The following is a 9,358-nucleotide window of genomic DNA, read 5'->3' as shown; positions in this document are numbered from 1 at the left end:
ATGTGAAGTGTGAAGCCAGGAAAAGTGGAAAAAGATGCCATGGAAAGAGTAACCAAAAGAAATGTGATACAGTCGTCAGAAAGCATTACTAGCAGTAAAGACTCTCATCATGCTAAAATTCAGGAAGATGTAACAATAATCTGAATGAACCTCAAACATTCACAGAACTAAACTGAGAAATAGACATGTTGAAGTGATAATGGATTATTTCTTAAACCAAGCCATTCAATAATTGACAGAATATGGTGAACAATTAAGTTCACCAAAAAATAAGCATTTGAAATACTCATTAACAGACACACACACAACTACTCAACAACTGATTATAGTTCTCAGGGACAAATGAGGTGGTTGAAAAAATTTATCATATATTGCCTCACAAATCAAATCTCACCAAATTTCAAAGAATTGAAATGATACACGCTATATTCTGTAATCACAGTTTAATCAACCTAGAAATCCAGAAAAAAATCCCCATATGTTATTCAGTTCAGTTCAGTTGCTCAGTTGTGTCTGACTCTTTGTGACCTTATGAACCGCAGCATGCCAGGCCTCCCTGTCCATCACCAACTCCTGGAGTCCACCCAAACCCATGTCCGTTGAATTGGTGATGCCATCCAACCATCTCATCCTCTGTCTTCCCCTTCTCCTCCTGCCCTTAATCTTTCCCAGCATCAGGGTCTTTTCCAATGAGGCAGCTCTTTGCATCGGGTGGCCAAAGTATTGGAATTTCAGCTTCAACATCAGTCCTTCCAATGAACACCCAAGGCTGATCTCCTTTAGGATGGACTGGTTGGATCTCCTTGCAGTCCAAGGGACTCTCAAGAGTCTTCTTGAACACCACAGTTCAAAAGCATCAGTTTTTCAGCACTCAGCTTTCTTTATAGTCCGACTCTCACATTCATACAGGACCACTGGAAAAACCATAGCCTTGACTAGAAAGCTACGAAATTTGAAGTTACCCATGGTCATAGAGGGAATCACAGTGGCAAAGAGAGAAAATATTTTTTGTTGAATATAAGTAAAACACCATTTAAAAAACTTGCACATTTCTGTTAGAGTGCGCTTAGAGGGAAATGTGCATGCTTAAATATTCATATATTTTAAAAGATGCAAAACTGAAAATCAATCATCTAAGTATCCATCTTAATAATTTGGGAGAACAGTAAATTAAACTAAATGAATGTAGAAAACAAGAACTATTATAAGGCAATAAATAAATATAAAAGATTAATAAAAATGGATACAAATTTGGTGAGACTGACCAAGAACGGAAAGAGAGAAGGCAAAAATAATATCAGAAACGTAAAAGAAAACATTAAATAGGTTGGAAAAGTATAATAAGAATTTGTTTAAAGAAATTATCCAATGTATACAATAAAATAGACATTTTTAATATGACATAACTTTACCAAAATGTAGATAGAGATAGAAAAGCTTTATAATCATAAATCTTTAAAATTTTAAAAACTTCCCCCAAAGGAAACTGCTGGCTAGTCCAGATGACTCCATTAGTGACATACCAGACATGAAAGGAGTAAATGCCAATTTGACTCTTCCTGAAAACAGAGAACAGGGGCAACTTCATCTCTGAAACCAAAATAACAAGCATATGTGAAACCTAACAGAATTTCTATAAGGAACTAATAATGGAAATAAAAAACTTAATGGATGAATTCAACAACACACAGACATAATTGAGGGAAAAACTAGTAAACTATAGAGGGAGGGAAATTACCCAAGCTGCAACCTAGAAAAGCAAATGTATTAACATGGAAAATATGGAAAGTATTAACACATGATAATTGAAGGGGAAAATCTGACCATATAACATATCACTGTCCCAGAGGAAACATTAGAATGAAGCAGGGAGCTGATAACTTGTCAGAGCTGATGAAAGGTACAGGCTCAGAGACACAGACAGTACCACTGACTCAAGGCAGGATGACATACAAAGAAATATAGACTCAGTAAATCTGCGGAAAGCCTGAGGGAAAAAGAAGCCAGAGAGAAAGAACAAATTACTTACAAAGAACAACACTTTGTCACCAGGCTTCTTAAAAAATTGGAAGCCAGATGATAGCAGAATAAAATTTTTGAAGTGCTTACAGAAAATAACTTTTAACTAGAATTGAATATTCAGCAACTTGTCTTTAAAAAAAAAAGAGGAGGAATTGAAGCAAATACATTTTCAGATACAGAAAGGCTGAGTTCATTGACCACTATTTAACTAATAAAAGAAATATGTAAATGTTTCCTTCAAGAAGAAGAAAACTAATCTTACAAGGAAAATGAAAAAAAAAAACTGAAATTGATAAGTATAACACATTAGTTACCTAATGCTGAGCAACAAATAATCTCCAAACTTGGTGGCTTAAATCAATAACCTGTATCTCTCACAGCTTCTGTGAATCAGGAATTTGGAAGTGACTTGGATGGGTAGTTCTTGTCTGGGGTCTGCTATGAGGCAGCCATCATATGCCAGCTGGGGTAGCAGTCATATGAAGAAATAATTGTAGCTAGAGGATACACATCCAAGGTGTCTTACTCACATAGCTTTAAAGTTGGTGTGCGTGTGTGCTTAGTTGCTCAGTCATGTCTGATTATCTGTGACCCTATGGACTGTAATCCGCCAGGCCCTTCTGTCTATGGAATTTTGCAGGCAAGGCTACTTGAGCAGGATTCCATTTTCTGTTCCAGGGGCTCTTCTTGACCTAGGGACTGAACTCAAGTTGCTTGTGTTTCTTGCATTGGCAGGCAGATTCTTTACCTCTAGCACCACCTGGAAGCTCATAAAGTTGATACTTATACCAAAATTCTTTAGTAGTTGTTGGGTATCCTGACAACATGGAGGCCAGATTCTCTCAGAACAAATGATTCAGGACATCAAGGTGAAAACTAAGATGTCATTATGACCTAACCTACAGCCAGACATCCTGGAATGTGATGTCAAGTGAGCCTTAGAAGTATCACTACAAACAAAACTAGTGGAGGTGATGGAATTCCAGTTGAGCTATTTCAAATCCTGAAAGATGATGCTGTGAAAGTGCTGCACTCAATATGCCAGTAAATTTGGAAAACTCAGCAGTGGTCACAGGACTGGAAAAGGTCAGTTTTCATTCCAATCCCAAAGAAAGACAATGTCAAATAATGCTCAAACTACTGCACAATTGCACTCATCTCACATGCTGGTAAAGTGATGCTCAAAATTCTGCAAGCCAGGCTTCAGCAATACATAAACTGAGAACTTCCTGATATTCAAGTTGGTTTTAGAAAAGGCAGAGGAACCAGAGATCAAATTGCCAGCATCTGCTGGATCATGGAAAAAGCAAGAGAGTTCCAGAAAACATCTATTTCTGCTTTATTGACTATGCCAAAGCCTTTGACTGTGTAGATCACAATAAACTGTGGAAAATTCTGAAAGAGATGGGAATACCAGACCACCTGACCTGCCTCTTGAGAAACCTGTGTGCAGGTCAGGAAACAACAGTTAGAACTGGACATGGAACAACAGACTGGTTCCAAATAGGAAAAGGAGTATATCAAGGCTGTATATTGTCACCCTGCTTATTTAACTTCTGTGCAGAGTATATCATGAAAAACGCTGGGCTGGAAGAAACACAAGCTGGAATCAAGTTTGCTGGGAGAAATATCCATAACCTCAGATATGCAGATGACACCACCCTTATGTCAGAAAGTGAAGAACTAAAGAGCCTCTTGATGAAAGTGAAAGAGGAGAGTGAAAAAGTTGGCTTAAAGCTCAACATTCAGAAAACTAAAATCATGGCATCCAGTCCCATCATTTCATGGCAAATAGTTGGGGAAACAGTGACAGACTTTATTATTTTGAACTCCAAAATCACTGCAGATGGTGACTGAAGCCATGAAATTAAAAGACACTTACTCCTTGGAAGGAAAGTTATGACCAACCTACACAGCATACTCTAATTAAAAAAAAAAAAATACAAAAAAAGAGCAGAGACGTTACTTTACCAACAAAGGTCCATCTAGCCAAGGCTATGGTTTTTCCAGTAGTCATGTATGGATGTGAGATTTAGACTATAAAGAAAGTTGAGAGCCAAAGAATTGATGCTTTTGACGGTGGTGTTGGAGAAGACTCTTGAGAGTCCCTTGGACTGCAAGGAGATCCAACCAGTCCATCCTAAAGGAAATCAGTCTTGGGTGTTCACTGGAAGAACTGATGTTGAAGCTGAAGCTCCAATAATTTGGCCACCTGATGTGAAGAGCTGACTCATTTTAAAAGACCCTGATGCTTGGAAAGACTGAGGGCAGGAGGAGAAGTTGATGACAGAGGATGAGATGGTTGGATGGCATCACCGACTCAATGGACATGAGTTTGGGTAAACTCTGGGTGCTGGTGATGAACAGGGAGGCCTGGCGTGCTGCAGTCCATGGGGTCGCAGAGTCAGACATGACTGAGCAACTGAACTGAACTGATGACCTAACCATGGTGGTCACATCCAATGCTTATGTTATATCTTATTACTCACACTGATCAGTTACTACTCAGATTGAGAAAAGATTATACAAACACGTGGGTGGCTCAGTGGTAAAGAGCCTGCCTGCCAATGCTGGAGACACAAGAGATGCAGGTTTGATCCCTGGGTTGAGAAGATCCCCTGAAGTAGAAAATGGCAACCTGCTCCAGGATTCCTTCTTGAAAAATTCCATGGACAGAGAAGCCTGGGGGGCTGCAGTCCACTGGGTCACAAAGAGTCGGACACAACTGAGCACTGAGCAGATACAAACATGCACATATATAATTATAGCCAAACAAAAGTTGTCTTCATAACATGATAATCAGGTGTCAATTTTGAAAAGAAAAGCAAAATTAGAGGATGAAATTATCACCAGGAAAGACATGATCATAGTTAAATTCTTTAAATGTTCCAAGAAAAGAGTAAGGAAACTGATTTAAAGCTTTATGCCCATGGCAAAATTGTAATAGTAATCAGTTAAAAAATCGGAAATAGTTATGTAAATTATGAATTGTATAGAACAATAAAGGCCAAAACAGCAAACAAAAAAGTTGTAGAAAATAAAAATATGATGCAAGAAGCATACAAAAATGGGTCAGTCAGAAAGCACAGTGAAATATGGTAGGTAGAAATTATTTCTGTTACATCAGCAGTCACAGCAAATACAAGAAGAATAAATTTGTTTGTTAGATAGACGTTACCAACTTGGCTAAAAAAAGGAAACTGCAACCCATTCCAGTATTCTGGCCTGGAGAACCCCATGGACACAGGAGACTGGTGGGCTATAGTCCATGGGCTGACAGAGAGTCAAACATGACTAAAGTGACTTAGCACACAGCACACCACTATATTAAACATAAGCACATGAAAAGTTGAAAACAGTTGAAAAAATACATATGTAAATGTCAGGAAATATAAAATGAACAAATTTCAAAATGTGTAGCTATGTTAATATCAAAATATAGGATAATGAAAAATAAATCTTTTAAAAATATAAAAGAAGCACAACTTGCTTATTTACGTATGTATTTTTTGATGCCAAAAGCCCCATAACTATTAAAGACAATTTAACAAATAAAAGGAAAATCTAATATTATGTCTGTTCTCCACAGATTAATTCTACTGGTTCAGGGAAGTTGCAATCAAAATCCCCAAAGATTTTATTTTTAAAAATTGACAAGCAGATTCTAGTATTTTTTTGGAATATCCCCTGGAATGTTCCAAGACTCATTACAGAGCTAATATATGGCCCCAGAAAGAGACACGGTGTCGAACTGAACATAATAGAGAGACCAGAAACAGTCCCTGAATATACAGAAATTACATATGACACGTGCTCATGTAAACCACGGGAAAAAGAATAGACTAAACAATGAATGGAGCCAAGACATTTGTTTATCCCTCCAGGAAAAAGGCGAGATTGGATTCCTACCTCGTATATTGTACTAAAATAAATTCCAGATGGTTTAAAGACTCAAATATGAAAGACAAAACTTTAAAGCATTTGGAGAGAAGATTTAGGTGGATATCTTAAGATTTGGGGCTTCTCTGGTGGCTCAGACGGTTAAGAATCTGCTCGTAATGCAGGAGACTGGCGTTCGATCCCTGGGTTGGGAAGATCCCCTGGAGAAGGGGATGGCTACCCACTTCAGTATTCTTGCCTGGAGAATTACATGGACAGAGGAACCTGGTGGGTCCATGGTGTTGCAAAGAGTCGGATATGATTGAACGACTAATATTTCACTTTAAGGTTTTGAAGCAGGGAAGAAGTTTTGAACTAAGACTGCAATAACAATAACATAAATAAAAGAATAAAATAAATAAAAAGACTATTTTATTCTTAACAAAAGAATAAAATAAAATAAAGGCAAATCTTGATAAATTGCTTTTTATTCAAAATAACATGTCCTTCTTAAGACATAGTGGAAGCGAAACATAAGCAGCCAAGTTGGAAGCTAATATTAGCAACATATGTAGTGATTATTTATATTAGTTTCCAGAATACATAGGAATGTGTATTGCTTGGGAAATGCTGAAAGTTCTGATAATTTCAAGCACCGGTAAGGATGATGAGCAAGGGAGTATCTCACAACCCAGCACTGCACTCTGGATCTTCATCCAATATTTCTCACATGCGAAAGCAGACAAGTACAAAACTTTCAAAATACCCCAAAATATTTGAGGCACAAACACAAACGTATATACTTCCTATTATGGACTAAATTGTGTTCCCTCCCCACAATTCCTGCTGAATTCCTAACCTCCAGTACCTCAGAATATAACTTTATATGGAGGTAAGGGCTTTAAACACCCCACTCCAGTACTCTTGCCTGGAAAATCCCATGGACGGAGGACCCTGGTAGGCTGCAGTCCATGAGGTCGCAAAGAGTCAGACACGACTGAGCGACTTCACTTTCACTTTTCACTTTCATGCATTGGAGAAGGAAATGGCAACCCACTCCAGTGTTCTTGCCTGGAGAATCCCAGGGGTGGTGGGGCCTGGAGGGCTGCCGTCTGTGGGGCCGCACAGAGTCAGACATGACTGAAGCGACTTAGCAGCAGCAGCAGCAGCAGCAGCAGGGCCTTTAAAAGGTAATGGCAACCCACTCCAGGATTCTTGCCTGGAAAATACTGTGGACTTAAGAGTCTGGGAGGCTGCAATCCTTGCAGTTGCAAAGAATCAGACATGACTGAGCGACTGAGCACAAGCTAAAAGAAACTAATCGGGTGGGTCCTAATCCAATGTCCTGTCCTTATATGAAGAGATTAGGACACAGGAAAAAAGGACAGCAGATGCGTGCACACAGAGAAGGGGCCAAGTGCGGACACGGTGGGAAGGTGGCCATCTGCAAGCCAAGGGGAGAGGCCTCAGGAAAAACCAAACCTGACAACACCTTGATCTTGGATTTACAGCCTCCAGAACCGTGGGAAAATAAGCTTCTGTAATTTTAGTCACCGAATCTGAAGTATTTTATTATGGCAGCCCAACCAAAGTGACACACTCACCCCCTTCATAAAGGCAGAAAAATGAAAACAATCCAAATATCCACCTAGAGGAAAATGGACTTTCTCTCCTGCTGGTCCAGTGATTAAAAATCCACCTGCCAATGCAGGGGACATGGGCTTGATCCCTGGTCAGGAGGATCCCACGTGCCATGAGACAGCTAAGCCTTTGTGCCACAACTACTGAAACCCACGAGCCCTAGAGCCCGTACTCTGCAACAAAAGACCGCTGCAATCACCGCAAATACAGAAAGCCTTGTGCAGCAGCGAAGACCCAACACAGCCAACAATTAACAAACAAAACAAAAAATTCAGTGAAGGGAACCTTAGTCCCTGTGTTTTTCGATTTCAGTCTCCCAAATCCCAAAGAGAGAATCTGATTGACCTCCTAAAACACAGTCAATGACCAGTCCCACCTGGGTTAGCTATAAATGAAGTGGCAATCTGAGATCTACCAGCATGTGAAGTGGTGGTTCCATGTAATCACCACGGTTGCAGACAATACATCTTTTTTTTACTCATAAAAGCAGAATGGCCCTCTGACAAAAATTCTATGTGCTCTCCCCCTATTGCGTTTTCTTCATCTGATTTTGGTTTACGTCTCTTGGATTTCCAGAAGTGAGAAGGAAGATGAGAAACAGGATGTGTGCAGACTAGTCAGATTTAAAATCTGTGCTGTAGTGGAGTTTATTTTAATTTACTTTATGTACTTACTCTGGCTGATAAATGTGAGCCTCTAGGCAGACAAGCAGGACTTGGATGTCAGATTCCAGTGCTCTGTCTTGCAGGAATTTTGGAGTGTGGTTATTATTACAGAATAGCCATCAATCAAATTTTATGAGATTTGATACTGAAGACCTTTCAATTTAATAAAGAATTGGTAGAGTAAGGCAAAATTTGCTATGGATGAGACAGCAATGAACTCATTTATCCTAGCTAGTCTTTTCCCTTACTCTTAAGTAATTAATAAATGCTTGTACCGTTATTGTAAATAAACCCATTTAAGGAGATAAGATCTGAGGATTAGATTAGAAACTATTAGCTGTGGTTAAACATGCTTCAAATTTAAAAGGAAAAAAAAAAAAAGAAACTGAAGGGTTCAACTCTATTTAACTGACTTTGCTACCAGAAGTTATATTTTGTGTATCCACGGTAGACAAGGAAAATTGTTTCAGCTAGAATTTGACAATAGAGGCAACTATTTGCATAAACAAAATTATTCCCAGAATTAACGTTGTAAAAACAAACAAGAAGCATGTTTCCTTATTGTAACAATGCTCCAACTTCATAGAAATAATCCTTAATTCTACTTGCAGAGGAAATTGACTCTATGGCGTACCCTCTGTATCCATTCAACCAACACTTCTTTACCTCTGGTGACAAGTGAGGAACATTTCCTAGAACTGAAAATTTAAAAAATTGAACAATGTATGGCAAAACCAATACAGTATTGTTAAGTAACATAAAAAGAAAAAAGAAAAATTGAAAATGTGTGTTACCATGTTGTCCATTAGTTCAATTGGAGTGATGGAAAAAGAGTCGCTCAGTCGTGTCTGGCTCTTTGTGACCCTATGGACTGGAGCCAGGCTCCTCTGGCCATGGAATTCTCCCAACAAGAATACTGGAGTGGGTAGCCATTCCCTTCTCCAGGGGATCTTCCTGTTCTAGGAATCAACCCAGGCTCTTCTGCATTGTAGGCAGATTTTTTACCAGCTGAGCTACCAGGGAATCCCCGGGCAGATGGGGGCGGGGCGGGGAGTGAGGGGGGGAGGGGAGGGCTGCTGCTGCTGCTGCTGCTAAGTCGCTTCAGTCGTGTGCGACTCTGTGCGACCCCATAGACGGCAGCCCACCAGGCT

This window comes from Ovis aries, chromosome 10 (assembly GCF_016772045.2).
Source record: "Ovis aries strain OAR_USU_Benz2616 breed Rambouillet chromosome 10, ARS-UI_Ramb_v3.0, whole genome shotgun sequence".
NCBI classification, from domain to species: domain Eukaryota; kingdom Metazoa; phylum Chordata; class Mammalia; order Artiodactyla; family Bovidae; genus Ovis; species Ovis aries.
The sequence above is the reverse complement of the archived record's forward strand: the minus strand, read 5'-3'. Positions refer to the sequence as shown.